The following is an 18273-nucleotide window of genomic DNA, read 5'->3' as shown; positions in this document are numbered from 1 at the left end:
GTAAACCAATAATAGTTAGATGCGACTCTTTACTCTTTTAGTAAAGTAGCTATAATTTGAATTAATGTGTTTTAAAGGAAAGACAACTTTTTCCATTAGTTTCTTGAATTAGTTTCATTTCAGTAGGATGTTGGTTGACTAGATTGATACCTGGTGAGCTACTTCCTCCTATTTTCTCTTTAATTGGATTGTTGTACTATCATGGTAGCCAATCTTTTCCAATATCATTTCATACAGTTGTTTTGTCTCTTCTTTGTTCCGTAGAATATTTCCCTAGTTTTGACTGAGAGAAAGTTAAAACCTTTAAAATAGTTTTAGTTTTTTTTGGTGTATGTGGGTATCTACTGTATTGTGTGCTAAAAATATTAAGTCAGGGTGAAATACTTTGCTATGTCCAACAATATTTACACAATCTTGTACTATTCATTTTAAGCATTTTTTTTATACTTTTAATCATGATGTCCCATCTATCCCATCTATGTTGTTTGTTAATTTTAGGTCACTCAGGAGGTTTCTCTTTCTTATTTTCTATGCAAAGATACTTTTAATCATGATGTCCCATCTATCCCATCTATGTTGTTTGTTAATTTTAGGTCACTCAGGAGGTTTCTCTTTCTTATTTTCTATGCAAAGAGATTTACATTAAAGAGATTTACATTGCATATTTTAATGAATTCGAAGCTACTAAATACAAATCTAATTCTCAACAATGGTTTTCAATTTTTTTTGTTAACAGAGTTATTCTAATTCAAATGCTAGTTATTATTTAACTATAACATCACATAGTTATTTATTATAGTTGTATATATAAAATATATAACATAACACAGTTTTACAACTACTTAAAATAACACACACACACACACACACATATATTATAAAATAACATGGTTCTATAACTATTTAGTTCATAACATAGAACTTTATAATTATTCAACATGTATAACAAAAAAATATTTAACATAACACACACATATATAACACAGCATGTAACACACACACACACACACATAACTAAATTATAAGATTATAACATATCACATAGCTAAATATATTATAGCTATATATATATTGTTTCTAACATAATATAAAATTAGTTAACATAACATAGTTCTCTCTCTCTCTCTCTCTATATATATATATAGTTCATAACATAATTTTTTATTAACTAGATATGAAATTTAACTATTATACTATAGCATCATATAGCTATATATCATAGCCATAGATAACATAAAATAATTCTATAACTATTTACAATAACATAAAGTTATTTGAAATAATATATATATATATTATAACATAAAATAGTGTAACAAGTACATTGTGCATAACTATAACATAATATAATTATAACATTTATTATAGCGTAATTATTTAAATCATAACATGCGCACGCACGCACGCACACGCACACACACACACATAAGTTCATGTTTCAACAATGCATCATTGATAGATACACATTAAATCCATTATGAACACTGCATTTTGACTAGTAAATAAAAACATTTAGACTCAAGTTTCTAATTTGTACCATATTGTTTCATTACGTAGTGTGTTGTACAAGAAAGATTTTCTTCATGTGCTTGCAACTAGTACATGTCATGTATCAAAGTCAAACATTAAGAATGTAAAGTCTATTGTAGTATTTGGTTGGCATGAAAATTTATCAGTTTTATAAATATGTTTTTTTCAATTGTTTACACATATATTTATATATTAATGCACTATGAATAAAATGCATTATTTATAAATGAGAAAAAGTGTGAGGGTAGATCTTATCACTTATTTCAATTGTGTTTACATGGAACTCAATGTAATTTGTTTGATAACTTATCTAAAAATGGACTCTAAAGTTTAGGACTTCATGCTAGATTATTCTGCGTGAGTTTAGAGATGGTTTTTTTGCCAACATTTTTTTCTTAGATTAGTTTATATGTATTATAGGTAATATGTTGAGGCATCCCATATACACACTCGAACTGTAGGTCATCGTAGTGTGAGAGGTTACGCTATACGTGGTCGGGATTGTGATAGATCACGTAACCCACCTAGAGTTCATGTTCCCATTGTAGAGCCTACCTCTGACACTAGTCGGAGGGTCAGAGGCAGTGTTTCTATCTCTGTTGATGACCATGCTACATCCAGTGGACCTTATATCAGGTACACTTCCTGCATTTTTAAATCCTCTTTAAACTTTGTGTTTATGTCTTGAAATTTTATTTAATTTTTAAATTGTCTACAACTGGTGTGCTTGAATTTAATGTATATGTTATTATGCTTCTAATTTGTTAATTATATACATGTTAAATTATGTTTATGATTTACAGGTCCTCAGTAGGCTAAAATTGAGGATAAGAGTGCAACATCGAGCCCTCCGTGGGATGATGCTATAACTCAGATCACATTAGAGGATGTTATGACTAGTCGTACATGGATCACAACAGAGATAAAGAATTCCCTGCCAATTCACTGTCTTGTATTGCATTGTCTTTAATGAGGGATAACATGACTAGGTTGATCGAGACATGTCGAAGGTCACGCCCACATAGCCACATATTACAGTTCATACACAGGGTCAGGAGGCATGAGGTTAGAGGCTCAGATTCTTGGGAGGTGGTGAAAGAGGCCACCAAGGACATTGATGTTTGAGGGGAGTTGTTCGACACCCCTCTGAATCTCACTGCTAGACATAACAGTTTGATCCTACTGAAATATTTTAGTAATATTCATGCAACTCCTTTCATGTATGATATATTCATTGGGGCTTGAGGCAAGTTCCCAAACCATGACTAGGTCGCCATTTATTTTTCTAAACAATTATATGTAGAGTTTATGTGACATATGAGGTCAGATTACACTAATACAAAATCTCATTTTTATGTTACCGACATGGGATGTACCTATGAGCACGAGGGGGCGCGTAGGGACCCTAGGCATGTAACACCACATCCGAGATTCTTTCCACTGCCATCTCATAGCTTGGTATTATCTAGAGAGTTAGAGGAGTTGTCACAACTTGGTTGTGGGACACATGAGACTATTGAAGACAACGTGGGTGACATTGGATAGTGCACATGTTTCATTACATAAAGAGATTAGGAAACCACCACCACTGCCTTGTGATCCACCAATGCCCTTATATGATGATGATTTTCTCGCGAGTTTACCCTTTGATCATCTTTTGACACACACATGTATGCATCGTGATGCAATTCATGAGACTTGGAGGGTGCATGACCCGTGTGACACAGACCAAGTATATATATATACGAAACTTATGACTCTTATTGTGAAATTATGCATACTTATTTATATTAAAATTTATAGCTCATATTAGATTGCATAATTTATGTTAATAAGTTCATGATAACATGTAGACATGTTTCAGCTACATGGATGATCTTACGAGGTCATTCAAGGGAGAAGTTGATCAACAAAGGCATCCTAAACCAGAGCACATTTCCATGGATTCTCCTCCACCTCCACCTCCACTTTATATGTTCACTAATTTGGAGGAGAGTCAATATGTACAACCCGATGGAACAACAATTGTGGTAAACTTGTTTATTCCCAAGATTTCAACATCTTTTTTTTTTTTTTTTCATGTTACATAAATATGCTAATTAATTTTATACTAATTGTAATTTGTCCTTGAGATTGTGTACACAAGCCCATATGCAGAGTTTCGTTAATTCCACTATTATGGGGAAACATGAGTGGGATGTTGGGTTTAGAGGCATTGATGATTTAGGTCCATCGATGCAAGCCTCGATCATCGAGCCACAAGAAAGGGAGCACCAAACCCAGATTCATGATCAGACCCCATCCTATCGGACTTGCATTTGGACTTGAATGAGGTCAATAGATTCATGTATATATTAAAAATGTGGTTCAATATAATTTATTTCCACATTTTTTATTTTGTACAAATAATGATCTAATTGGTTTGAATTTATATATGCTATATTGCAGTACCAACTTCTAGACACTTACCTTGTACAATAGAACTCACATAGGAGTTTTGGTGGTACTTAGAGTGTCCTAGTTTGTATATTTTTAGGCTCATTTCATATGGCATATTCACACGTGTGATAAAGACTTCGTATATTTTCATACATGGACAGATTATCGATGTACATCATGGACATTATTTTAGTTATGGATGCTTATTATTTCAGTTTATGGATGTCCATGTGGTATTCGTAATTTGTATATATTTTCATATGGATAGTTTATTGATACATGTATTCACTATTTCAGTTTATGGATTTGTATTAATCTTGTTTATGAATGCTATTTTTGAAGTTTAAATGGATTTGTTAAATTTGTTTCACTAATTTAATAAGTTTTCTATATACTATAACTTTTATTAGTAAAATATATGTTTAGTTTTGATTTTGATTTCGAGTTTCATAGACTAAGAAAATAAGTACAATCCTAAAAGTTATGATTCAATTCGCTTTGATACTTAAAATGAACTAAAATATATCATGTATCAATTTAATATTGAACATGGAAATAATTCCAATCATGCTTCATATTGAATTGTAGAAAGTAGTGTCTTTAGTGTAATCAACATATATGTTATTACAATTCAATTTAAAAAATAGATTATTTAAACTATAAAGTCATCCTTATATACATATAGATATATGAAAAATTTTGTGACCCACCCATATACCATTGCATGGACAACGTTTTTAAGTATTTCAATCAATTTCTTATCTCAAGTTTCAACTACAAAACACAAATATGATTGAAATAAGTTTTATTCAATTTTAATATTAAAATATCTCATGTAAACAACAAATAAGTTTTATTCAACATTATTTATTTTGAGATTATCTACAAGAGCTTAGTCATAACATGGTATAAATCAATTGTATTGAAATTTAATATAAAGGTCAAACGATAATATATGGTAAAATTTCTATAATTTTATATAATGGTATCAACTTTCTTAAATTTACAAGTAGTTATCCAATATTTCAATCAATTCGTTATCATAGAAATTTATGTTTTATTCAATTTCTAAAAACTCAAATATGATGGGAATTTCTCTTCCTCCCTCTCTCCCCTTTCCATCTATACCTCTATCTCTCTTTGTCTCTCCTTCTTCATCCCTCTATATCACCCTGCAAACATACACATTGTTTCTCCATATTTATCTAAATCTCCCTCCCTCTCCCTCTCCCTCTCCCTTTCTCTTCCCCTTCTCTCCCTCTATCTCCCCTTCTATCTCTCTTCCCCCTCTCTCCCTCTATATCCCCTTATATCTCTATTACCTCCTACTCTCCTCTCTCCCTCTCTCTCCATCCCCCTTGCCACTCCCTCCCTCTCTCTCTCTCTCCATCTCCTTTGCCACTACCTCTCTCTCTCTCTCTCTCTCTCCACCTTTCTCTCTCTATATTTCTTTCTTCTTACCTTCCTCTCACTGTTATGAAACCAGCTCAAGAAAAGATAGAAAAGATAGATCAACGCCTTAGAATTCAGCCTCTTCGAGGGGGCAACCTCCTTTACATTACATAAATGGACAATTCTTGGATGATTCAAATGACAAAACCTCCTTTCGATATATAGGAGTCTAAGGAGTCACAATATAATCCAGCCGACCTAACAATAATAATATAAAACCACAAAAATAACAATAGAGGGATTCTATGGGGCACAGAAATAACAATATGGGGGTAATAGGGGCACAACAATATAAATAAGGGGTATAACTACAATAGTAATGGGGTAATCACTAGTATTATAGGAACCCAACACTCACTCCCCCTCCAACTCCATATCTCTCTCTCCCTCCCTCTCAAGCACTCTCTCTCTTCCTTTCTCTCCCAGCTCCCTTTGTCTCTCCCCCACGTCGCTCACTCACTCACGCCCCCCGCCCCCCTTCTATCTCTATATGTCTTGAACTTCTTCCTTCCCTATATTTTCCTCCAACTCCATCTCTCAAGTTCTGTCTCTTTCTCGAAGAATCTCTCCTCCTCTCCCTCTCTCCATCTTTGTGTCACCATATCTCTCTCTTACCCTTCTCTCCCACTCTCTCACTTTGTAGTTCAAAAACATTAAAATACTTTGACAATTAAAATATTATGTTTAATTTTTAATTTTTTAATTTTAATGTCATACACCAATTTAATTTTTTTATATAATACACATTGAAAATGGAAGACTTCAATTGTGTGTTGTACATTCACTTGGAGCAAAAATGATTATTTTCCATGGAAATACTATCTAAAATTTTCCAAAATATTAATATTCTAGCTACCTCCATTAAAGATAAATAGAGCACTTCATGTCTTCCAGTTGAAACTGTTTAGGTTTTAGGTCCACTTCTTTAAAGGTAGCTTTAGGTTATGATTACTTCAAGAATTTAAAAATATTATATATTTTATTACATTAGACTTGTAAAAAAAATTAGGTTAAATAAAATTAGTAACATATATATTGAGTGAGCTTGTATAACTCATTTTGTGTTAATGACTCTTTTTTTGATGCCTATGGCGAGTATATATTATAATATAAGAAATTTTCTATTATATTAAAGTTAATAATATTATATTAATGCAAAATTAGTAAATTTAATATTAACATTAAAATGTATTAATATTAAAATTTTTATATTAATATCATTTTATCATTTAATTTAATATAATAAAAATAAAATTCTTTTAATATTAATATTAAATTTAATAAGGTTTTTATATGACATTATAACAAAAATTTTAATAAGGTTTGGAATTTTAAAATAAGGTAAAAGTTTAATTTTATATTATTCATTTTTTTTATAGAGGCTTGATCGAGCTAAACAACTCGATTGATTCATAGCACTCAATCAAACTCTTGTTAACCACGTAAATGGTTTGATCGAGGTTTTACAAAACCCTCGATCGATTTATTTAAATTTCAAATATATGCACTCGGTCAAACACTTTAAGCACTCGATCCAGCCTCTTAAGTCCTAAAATCAGCAATTTCAGACCCCTTTTGAAAAATTATCTACAACTCTATTTTGTACCCTAGTGTACTTGGGGCTAAATTTTTCCTCAGCTAGCGAAGTTGATCATGTTGGATTCATGAAGGAATCCTCTATCCAATGGCATATGAATTTGACATTTTTGAATTCATATGATAATTTTCATATATATATATATATAATGCTTGAAGTTTTTTTGAATCGATTTAAAGAGGTTGAATAAAACATCAATAACATAAAATATAGACAACAATTTTTTTTTCAAAAAATACCACTATCTTCGTTTACGAGTCTTTCTCAAAAGCGTACTTTTGGTCTTTCAATTTATTTAAATAGTTAAAAGAAACCTTACATGAACATGTGTCTCCAGAATGCAATTGAAATATTATTTCGCCAACTTTGAAAATTAATAAAAAATATATGTTTGCACAAAAAATATATTTTTAATATAAAAAACTTATTTCTCTCTGTTTAAATCATGCTCATAAAAAAAAAATTAAAAAAAATTCACATTTTAAACTAAGTTATTCTATGTGAACACATGCATACCTCTTAAGATGGGTGAAAAGTTGCAAAGAAAAGCATTTAATTTAATGCAAAATTGATATACTATACGATACTAAATATTTTTTCAAAAACTATCATTATGACAATAATAAAATTTTCCACAATTTATCTTTTTATTCTGAATCAAAATTAACAGTGCTTATATGAATTTTGAGGGTTTCAATTTGATAAAAGAGGAAAAACTTGAAATTTTATGGCCGCATTTGGCCCAAAAGTATAACCCATCTTCAAGATTTCACCCTAACATAATGAATGCATAATAATTTTTTTAAATGATTAGTATGATCATTTATATTTTTTTAGGTTGCTATAACAATCAATTCCATAAGTACTTATAAATGTAAATTAAATTTATCCATTGATTTGTGTGTTGCTTTATGTGGAGTATAATATTCATGATTCTAATCTTTTCATGAATTTTTAAACATTTTATGGGAAGAAATGAGGTTCGGAGTGGGATTTGGATTGGGATTGCGATTAGGAATCATTTATAAAAGAATGGTAGGCGGATAGATATTTTTCCATTCTATCATTTTTTTTTCTCTAAAATTGAAAAAGGCAAAATGTGCCAAAAGAAATTGAAATATTTAGTTAATCAAAATAACTAGTACCTAGTCAACCTATGTCATTAAGTGCAAAAACTAGCACCTAGTCAACCTATATCATTAAGTGAAATATTAATTGAAATTATTCATCTAACTTTTATGAGAGAAAGTTAAGTGACGTGGGAAGTAATACTACTAGAATTAAATGATTGCTATACATAACTTTGTGAGGTGCATAATTCCGATAAAGTGGATAATTTCCATTTTTTAAGTTTATAAATAGTATGGTATTATTCTTAGATTAATAAATATTATATAATTTTCATAAAGTGCATAATTTACCCCTTTTTAGATTGTAAATACTGTGGAGTTATTGTTGAAAGAATAAATGTTTTATATATGGTATCTACGTTTATGAAATATATTTCATCCTATTGTAGTTAGTTTTATTTCATTTTGAAAAAAGAAAACTTATAAAATTAAATATGCAAAACCAGAAAAAAAATGCAAAATCAGAAAAAAAGAAATATATATATATATATATATATATATATACACGTGAAAAGAAACAAAAAGGAGAAAAATGAAAAAAAATGAAGTGAAGGGACTCTTTGTGTAATATTTTTGGAATTCTAATGTTTTGATGGCAGATGGCACAGGCTCGCTACATTGAAGGGAAAGTTTGGATTGTTAATAATATTTAACATGTGTTTTAATTGCAATGTGGGCTAGCCACACCACAGTGAAGCAAAGCGAGGATTAAAAAATTCACAACTCAACTAGCGCGACGTCGTTGCATGTATCTAGGCTCCACATACAATGAACCTAACATCGCAAAGGGATCAACTGTTATGCATTAAGGGAATTTGGAGGTATAAAACAAGCCTCCTAAGGAAATTATAAAATAATAGTGGAAATAATAAAATAAGATTAGATTGCATCATCAAATTTTAGACGGAAAAAAAGACAAACTATTTTTTCAACTCGTATTTTCAATTTATATCCCTATGGGTTTACTAAAATTTATAGCAGAAACACTCATTGGGTTCATAATTTGATTCCTTATCGAAGGAGTACACATGTTGCATACTTTTGATGGACCCTACTACACGAAAGATGAGAAATACATGAAAAGTGTGATTATAATCACACTTTTCATGTATTTCTCATCTTTCGTGTAGTAGGGTCCATCGAAAGTATGCAACATGGGCAATCTTAATATGAGGAATTACTTTTTTCATCCAACAAGTACTCCCGTTCAAAATTTGAGTAAAAACTTAGGGAGATAAGTTGAAAATACGAGTTGAAAAAGTAGTTTTATTATTTTATTATTTTTTAATCTTTGTATTTTTTTACTCCAAAAATGGTGAATCATCCCCCATGGTTGACATCATCATCTTGAATCCTATTGGTTATTATAAGGTTTATTTTGGTTGTACATTTTTCTTAGGAGGCCCATTTTTGACCTCATTCCCGTAATGGTGGGAGAGTGCCCCCATAGGTAGTCTTGTGAAGGCCATTGTCGAGGTGATCAATGGCTATGATCAACCTCGACAACACTCCTTCGTGAAGTGACTTACTACTATGGGTGGCTCCGAGAGTGATAAGTGGTTTCTACCATACCACGACTCTACGAAAAACAAGTAGGATTAGGCGAGCGAGCATCCTTATCAGCATTCCATGTCATACCACCTCACCCACCCTTTCCATGTAATTTTCTTCGTTTTCTACCACGCCATCCATTCGTACTCCTTTGTCCACATTATCATAACTATGTTTTTCACACTCTCTGTGCATAAAACCACGTTTTTCCCCAATTTACTCATTTCAACTGTCCTTTTTATGACCAAGTGTTGTCCTCTGCAACAAAGTTAACTCTGTCACCACATTCCTTAAAAATTCACCAAGTATTTAATTACTTTGTGCTTTTGAAAAGAAGTTAAAAATGACTAATAAAGTCGCTCTCTCTAGTTCTTCAACTCACATTCCTCTCATGGATATGGAACGCAACATCTTCAACCCCATATGTCTATTTAATTTGATGGAAATATATGATAGTGTCCTTGCTAACAAAGATGAGTCAGAAATTGATCTAGAATGGTCAGGTTAGGTCTATTATCTACAATTATTCCTCAAACATATATCTTCATAGAGTATGCCACTTTGTTGACTTCTTCCTTATATCCTCAGACATGTTATGTCATGAACTCCCCATGATAAAATATTTTTCAGGTTTCCTCATTGTTAATTCATAAAGATTTTGATTTTCCTTAGTTAGACAACTATGCCCCTTTCTTTGATGAAACCCACCTACCAGTCTATCAGAATTTATCAAAAGATGAAATAAAAAAATTGTATAGTTATATTATGCCTCCAAATACTATTTCCCCTTCAGAATGAACCCAATTTCCTATAGCTTATTTTGCTGAAAATGCCAGATCTATTTTGCAAATGATCATGAGAATTTTGGGAAGAAATGAGACTTCAGTAGTAGACTGTCAAGCTATAGGTTGTTTCATTTGATGATGCAACTTGATGTTGTGTTGGACATCCCAACCTTTTGGAAGCTTTCAATTAATTCACAACTCCTCAATTTCAATATATTGGGTGCTTTAGGTTTCCTTCATTGTTAGTATACCTCGTCTTGTATGTTCATGTTGAGAACTTTATGTATCTCAGTCTGAATGTTGTTGATGTCAATAAGCAAAAGCAAACAATTTTCAATTGGACTAACCTAGTCAGGAGTAAACCAAACAATGAGGGTTTTTCTTATTACATTGCTTCTTTTATGTCCACTATATATAGAGTTATCAATAATTTTTCCCCTCCCACAATTTTTCCAAAGGCTAAATCTTTGTTACAAATGGGCAAGGATCGAAAGGTTGGATATTGGTTTTTATTTGAATATTATGTAGAAATCAGATTGTATGGAGCAAAGATTCTTCCTTATAGGCTCCCCTATTTTGTGCTTATGAGTATATTTCGATTGAAGTTCATCAGGAAAAACCTAAATATGGATAACATATGGTTTGTCCCAGCTAAAAAAGTATTTTTATTTAAATTACCCAGGACTATTGGCCCACTCATTGTTATAATAGACAAGTAGTGGAGGAGGTTGAAAAAATGTTGCAAGCAATGAGATTCCAAGAGGGAGAAAAATGGTGTTATTATCCACATCAAATCATTTCAAATAGGAGAGTAGAGATTTCTTATGCCTCTTATCTTCATGAATCAAATCCTAAATTGGAGAAATTAGCAAATGGTGGCTTAGGTGAAACACAAAAAAGCATGGAAGTGGAAACCCTCTCCCCATTGAAAAGGCACTGAAAAGAGGGGTTGCATATGTCATTCATCTTAAGGGAGAAAATTCCCAGAGTAGAAAAAATCCAAGAACGTAATGAGGAGAAGAAGAACGTGAATATCTCATGGAGAGACCTTCTAGAGAAGTTGGTTTTCAGCTACAGCTAGGAGGACTGAAGTGCGCACCATCATCTCCAATTCCTGTTGAGGAAGAACATAGTTCCTTGAATGTTTTGAAGGATTCTTAGGAGAATATTGAAGAAATAAATAAGAAAATAAAGGAAAATGCTTTTACACAATTGGAATCCCAATCCATCCCTAGTTATCAAACCAAACTTCTTTTAGCGATGGATTTGGAGAGAAATCAATTGAAATTCTCCTTTACTCATCCTATTTCATAGTCAATTTTATTTGGAGTTTATTTTAGGAGAGTCATTTTCTCTCTGAATACAAAATATATTCAATTTCGTGACAAGATAGATTTGCATAGGAAAACTGGAGATTTAATATATAGTGATCTTAGTAAATCATCATTGGAGGCATGCAAAATAGAGGCCTTATTGGGAAAGGTAATTGATCAGCTGAAGTTGGAGAGAGCTCATTCCGGAGCTATTCATACTCGAAGTGAAGAATTTAAGAATCTAATCATTAAGCTTGGTGTGAATCCAGAAGATAAGACAATTGTTCAAGATTTGATGCAGTGTGCAAAGTCTAAGATCTAGTCATTAAGGATGAAATTAAAATTGCTTTCCATAGAACATGTTCTATTTGTAGAGTTGGCTCAAACTGAAAAAGAAAAGGAGATCTTAAATCAGGAATTGGTGGAAAGGAATAATGAGGTAGCATCTCTCAAATAACTCAATGAAAGTTTGCAGCATATGATAGACAAACATGTTTGCACAATTGTGGTGCAGCCAAAATATGAAGATCCCACTGAGAAACTCACCAGAGTTATCACAAAGCTGAAAATTTAAAAGGATGAATTAAAGAAAATACAAAATAATCTAGATAATACTAAGGAGAAATTGAAACATAAAGAGAGGTGGTTAAATATGGCTAGAGAAAATCCAACGCAACATCCCAAGAATTACCAATTATCTTGTGATGAAGTCAAGGAATTGAAAGAAAATTTAAGAGGTAATATGTCTCTAATTCAAGAAAGGGAGATCATTTGGAATGACATTATTCAGCAGGTCAAAGAAATTTGGGAGCATATGATATTCATGGAAAAAAGAAAAAGAAGTAATAAGAGATTATGAATCTGTTATTGACACCAATACAACCCAGTCATGAGCAAGTGCACATCTAGAAAAAAAGGTGATTGACTTTTTAAATGTCATCTTCTCTAGAGTTGAGGGCAATGAATATTTTGGACAGAACATCTATGGTGTCAGAAATAAATAAGATGGTGTAGAAAAACATATACATGAAGAATGAAGAGAGCAGGATATTGGAATTCAGGTAATCAGTAATAGCCTTTAACATCAACTTTGATAAGGGAGTCTGAGTAGGGTTACCTTCATGTTGGGACCAACAGGAAAATATCCTCCCGTGGAAGCAATATGAAACATTACTAGTGGAGGCTAAAACAAAAATTAATGATTCTCATGAAAGAACAACAATTCTAAAAGCAACACCAATTATAAATTACTTGTAGAGGTATTTTTAATTGTTATGGTTAATTAAAACCTTGTTTACCGAGAAGCCAACATACAACAAGGTAACCAATATAAGGATGGCCTACGACAACATGGTGCAATGTTCAGTTCTGGACTTAGAAGTATGTAAGAAATGTCGTAATTTGATGTCCCTAGCAAAGGTTTGAGTTTTGGAACCTAGAGCTTCATCAAGCAAGCCTGCAAAAGAGTCTCAAGTCATTGAATGATGATAATTCTCTTATTTTCATTTTTTGGGAAAATATGACATTTTTGTAATTATAAATTTAGTTTAGTATTTAAGTTCTCATAAGGACCTAGTAGTTAGAGGTACTTTGAAGTAGTTTGAGAGTTATCAGTTTCATAAATGTTTTCAATGTAACAATTTATTTAAAAATAGATGAAAGGACCAATTTTGAGGTTCCTAATTTTGGTCTCAAAGAGACAATTTTTTATGTGTAATGTACAAGATTTTCTTGGAGAAATAATAAAGATTTATGGATGATTCCAACTACCTGTTGAGTATGATATGTGTTCTTTAGTTCATTATAAGTCATTATATGTTAATCCACTTTTGCAAATGTTCAAAGAAGTTGTCAGTGCTTTTAATAAAACATATTTACTTATCCTTTCCTCCAACTCCATCTCTCGAGTTCCCTCTCTTTCTCGAAGACTCTCTCCTCCTCTCCCTCTCTCCATCTTTGTGTCCCCATCTCTCTCTCTTACTCTTCTCTCCCACTCTCTCTCACTTTGTAGTTCAAACAAATTGAAATACTTTGACAATTTTTATATTATGTTTAATTATTAATTTTTTTGATGTCGTACAACAATTCAATTTTTTTTTTTTTTTTTTTAATACATATTTAAAATGAAAGATTTAAAATGTGTGTTGTACATTCACCTGGAGCGAAAATGATTACTTTCCATGGAAATATTATCTAAAATTTTCCAAAATATTAATGTTCTAGCTACCTCCATTAAAGATACATAGAGCACTTCATGTCTTCTAGTTGACACTATTTATGTTTTATTTCTTTAAAGGTAGCTTTATGTTATGATTACTTCAAGAATTTAAAAATATTATATATTTTATTACGTTAGTCTTATAAAAAAATCAGGTTAAATAAAATTAGTAACATATATATTGAGTGAGCTTGTATAACTCATTTTGTGTTAATGACTCTTTTGTTGATGCTAATGATGTATATCAACCACATTTATTAATGTGGTTGTGCTAGTATATATTATAATATAAGAAATTTTATATTATATTAAAGTTAATAATATTATATTAATCCAAAATTAATAAATTTAATGTTTTTTTTTTTCTAAATAAGACTAACCTAAGTACCCACGGGGGATTTGAACTAGTGACCTATTGCAAGGAGTGCCTTAACAACGCACCCATTCACCGTCAATCCAAAGCCCCGTGGGCTCATGATAAATTTAATATTAACATTAAAATGTATTAATATTAAGTTTTTTATATTAATATCATTTTATCATTTAATTTAATTTAATAAAAATAAATTTCTTTTAATATTAATATTAAATTTAATAAGGTTTTTACATGACATTATAACAAATTTTTTAATAAGATTTGAAATAGTTAAACTAACCTAAGTATTTGAACATGACTATCGCAAGTGCCTTAACTCATTTAATAAATTAATAAGATTTGAAATTTTAAAATAAGGTAAAAGTTTAATTTTATATTATTCATTTTTTTTATAGAGGCTTGATCGAGCTACACAACTTGATTGATCCATAGCGCTAAATCAAACTCTTGTTAACCACGTAAATGGTTTGATCAAGGTTTTATGAAACCCTCGATCGATCTATTTAAATTTCAAATATAGGCTCTCGATCAAACACTTTAAGCACTCGATTGAGCTTCTTAAGTCCTAAAATCAGCAATTTCAACATCCGTTTTGAAAAATTATCTACAACTCTATTTTGTACCATATGAGACTTAGGGATAAATTTTTCCTCAGCGGGCAGAGTTGATCATGTTGGATTCATGAAGGAATACTCTATCCAATGGCATATGAATTTGACATTTTTGAATTCATATGATATTTTTCATTTTTTTTTTTTTTTAAACATAATGCTTGATTTTTTTTGAACTGTTTTAAAGAGGTTGAATAAAAAATCAATCTCATAAAATAGAGACAATGATTTTTTTTCAAAAAATACCACTATATTTGTTTACGAGTCCTCTTCAAAAGCGTACTTTTGGTCTTTTGATTTATTTAAATAGTTAAAAGAAACCTTACATGAACATGTGTCTGCAGAATGCAATTGAAATATTACTTCACCGACTTCAACAATTAATAAAAAAATATTTTTTCTCAAAAAATAGTTTTTTTAATATGAAAAAGTTATCTCTCTCCATGTAAATCATGCTCATATATAAAAAAAAATTAAAATTTCACATTTTAGACTAAGCATTTAATTTAATGCAAAATTGACATATTATACGATACTAATTTTTTTTGCAAAAAATATCATTATGACAACAACAAAATTCTCCACAATTTGTTTTTTTACTCTGAATCAAAATTAAGAGTGCTTATATGAATTTTGAAGGTTTCAACCTGATAAAAGAGGAAAAACTTGAAATTTTATCGCCGCATTTGACCCAAAAGTATAACCCATCTTCATGCTTTTACCTTGAAATAATGAAGGCAAAATAAATTTTTTAAATGATCAATATGATCATTTATATTTTTTTTGTGTTGCTATAGCAATCAAATTCCATAACTACTTATAAATGTAATTTTTTTTTGGGAATTCCTTTATTGAAAAATCCATTGATTTGTGTGCTGGTTTATGTGGAGTATAATATTCATGATTTAAATCTGGTTTAAATCTTTTCATGAATTGTTAAAAATTTTATGGGAAGAAATGAGGTTTGGAGTGGGATTGGGATTGCGATTAGGAATCATTTATAAAAGAATGGTAGGTGGATAGATAGTTTTCCATTCTATCATTTTTTTTCTCTGGGATTTTTCTTTTTTTTCTCTGAGATTGAAAAAGTCAAAATGTTCTAAATGAAATTGAAATATTTAGTCAATCAAAATAACTAATACATAGTCAACCTATGTCATTAAGTGAAAAATTAATTGAACTTGTTCATCTAACTTTTATAAGAGAAAGTTAAGTGACGGGGGAAGTAATACTACTAGAATTAAATGATTCCTATACATAATTTTGTGAGGTGCATAATTCCAATAAAGTGCATAATTTCCATTTTTTAAAGTTTATAAATAGTATGGTATTATTCTTAGATTAATAAATATTATATAATTTTCATAAAGTACATAATTTACCCCTTTTCATATTGTAAACATTGTGGAGTTATTGTTGAAAAAATAAATGTTTTATATATGGTATCTACATTTATGAAATATATTTCATCTTATTGTAGTTAGTTTTCTTTCATTTTGAAAAGAAAAAACTTCTCAAATCAAATATGCAAAATAAGAAAAAAAGAAAAAAGAAAAAGGAAAAAAAAGTATATATATATATATATATGTGAAAAGAAACAAAAGGGGAAAAAAAATGAAGTGAAGGGACTCTTTGTGTAATAGTTTTGAAATTCTAATGTTTTGATGAAAGATGGCACATGCCTGCTACATTGGAGGAAAAGTTTGGATTGTTAATAATATTTAACATGTGTTTTATTTGCAAAGTGGGCCAGCCCCACCACGGTGAAGCGAAGCGAGGATTAAAGAATTCACAACTCAACTAGCGCGTCGTCGTTGCATGTATCTAGGCTCCACATACAATGAACCTGACATCACAAAGTGATCAACTATTATGCATTAAGGGAATTTGGAGGTATAAAATGGGCCTCCTAAGGAAATTGTAAAATAATAGTGGAAATAATAAAATAAGATTAGATTACATCATCAAATTTTAGAGGGAAAAAAGACAAAACTATTTTTTCAACTCGTATTTTCAACTTATATCCCTATGGGTTTACTCAAATTTCGAGCAGAAACACTCGTTGGATTCATAATTTGATTCCTTATCGAAGGAGTACACATGTTGGATACTTTCAATGGACCCTGCTACACGAAAAATGAGAAATACATGAAAAATGTGATTACAATAATGTTTTTCATGTATTTCTCATCTTTTGTGTAGTAGGGTCCATCAAAAGTATGCAACATGGGTACTCCTTGGATGAGGAATTAATATTTTCATCCAAGGAGTACTCCCACTCGAAATTTGAGTAAAAACTTAGGGAAATAAGTTGAAAAAATAGTTTTATTATTTTATTATTTTTTAATATTTGTATTTTTTTACTCCAAAAGTGGTGAATCATCCCGCATGGTTGATATCATCATCTTGAATCCTATTGGTTCTTACAAGGTTTATTTTGGTTGTACATTTTTCGTAGGAGGCCCACTTTAGACCTCGAAATTCCCTTAATGGTGGGAGAGTGCCCCCATAGGTAGCCTTGTGAAGGCCACTATCGGGGTGATCAATGGCTATGATCAACCTCGACAACACTCCTTCGTGAAGTGACTTACTGCTAAGGGTGCCCCCGAGAGTGATAAGTGGTTTCTGCCATACCACGACTCTACAGAAAGCAAGCAAGATCAAGCGAGCAAGCATCCTTCTCAGCATTCCACGTCACACCACCTCACCCACCCTTTCCACGTAATCTGCTAGGTTTTCTACCACACAATCCATCCGTAATCCTTTGTTGACATTATCATAACTATGTTTTTCACACTCTCTGTGTATAAAACCACGTTTTTTCCCAATTTACTCATTTCAGCTATCTTTTTTATGACCAAGCATTGTCGTTTGCAACAAAGTTAACTCTTTAACCACATTCCTTACAAATTCACCAAGTATTTAATTACTCTATGAATTTGAAAAGAAGTTAAAAATTACTAATAAAGTTGCTCTCTCTAGTTCTTCAACTCACATTCCTCTCATGGATATGGAACATGACATCTTCAACCTCATATGTCCATTTAATTTGATGGAAATATATCATAGTGTCTTTGCTAACCAGACTGAGTCAGAAATTCATCTAGAATAGTCAAGTCAGATCTATTATATGCAATTATTGCTCAAACATATATTTTCCTAGAGTATGTTACTTTGTTGACTTCTTCCTTGTATCCTTAGAGGTGTTATGTCATGAACTCCCCATGATAAAATATTTTGCAAGTTTCCTCGTTGTTAATTCATCAAGATT

The sequence above is a fragment of the Pinus tabuliformis genome, chromosome 8 (genome assembly GCF_031772625.1).
Source record: "Pinus tabuliformis cultivar Carrire ecotype Pingquan chromosome 8, CPIR1, whole genome shotgun sequence".
Taxonomy (NCBI): domain Eukaryota; kingdom Viridiplantae; phylum Streptophyta; class Pinopsida; order Pinales; family Pinaceae; genus Pinus; species Pinus tabuliformis.
The sequence above is the reverse complement of the archived record's forward strand: the minus strand, read 5'-3'. Positions refer to the sequence as shown.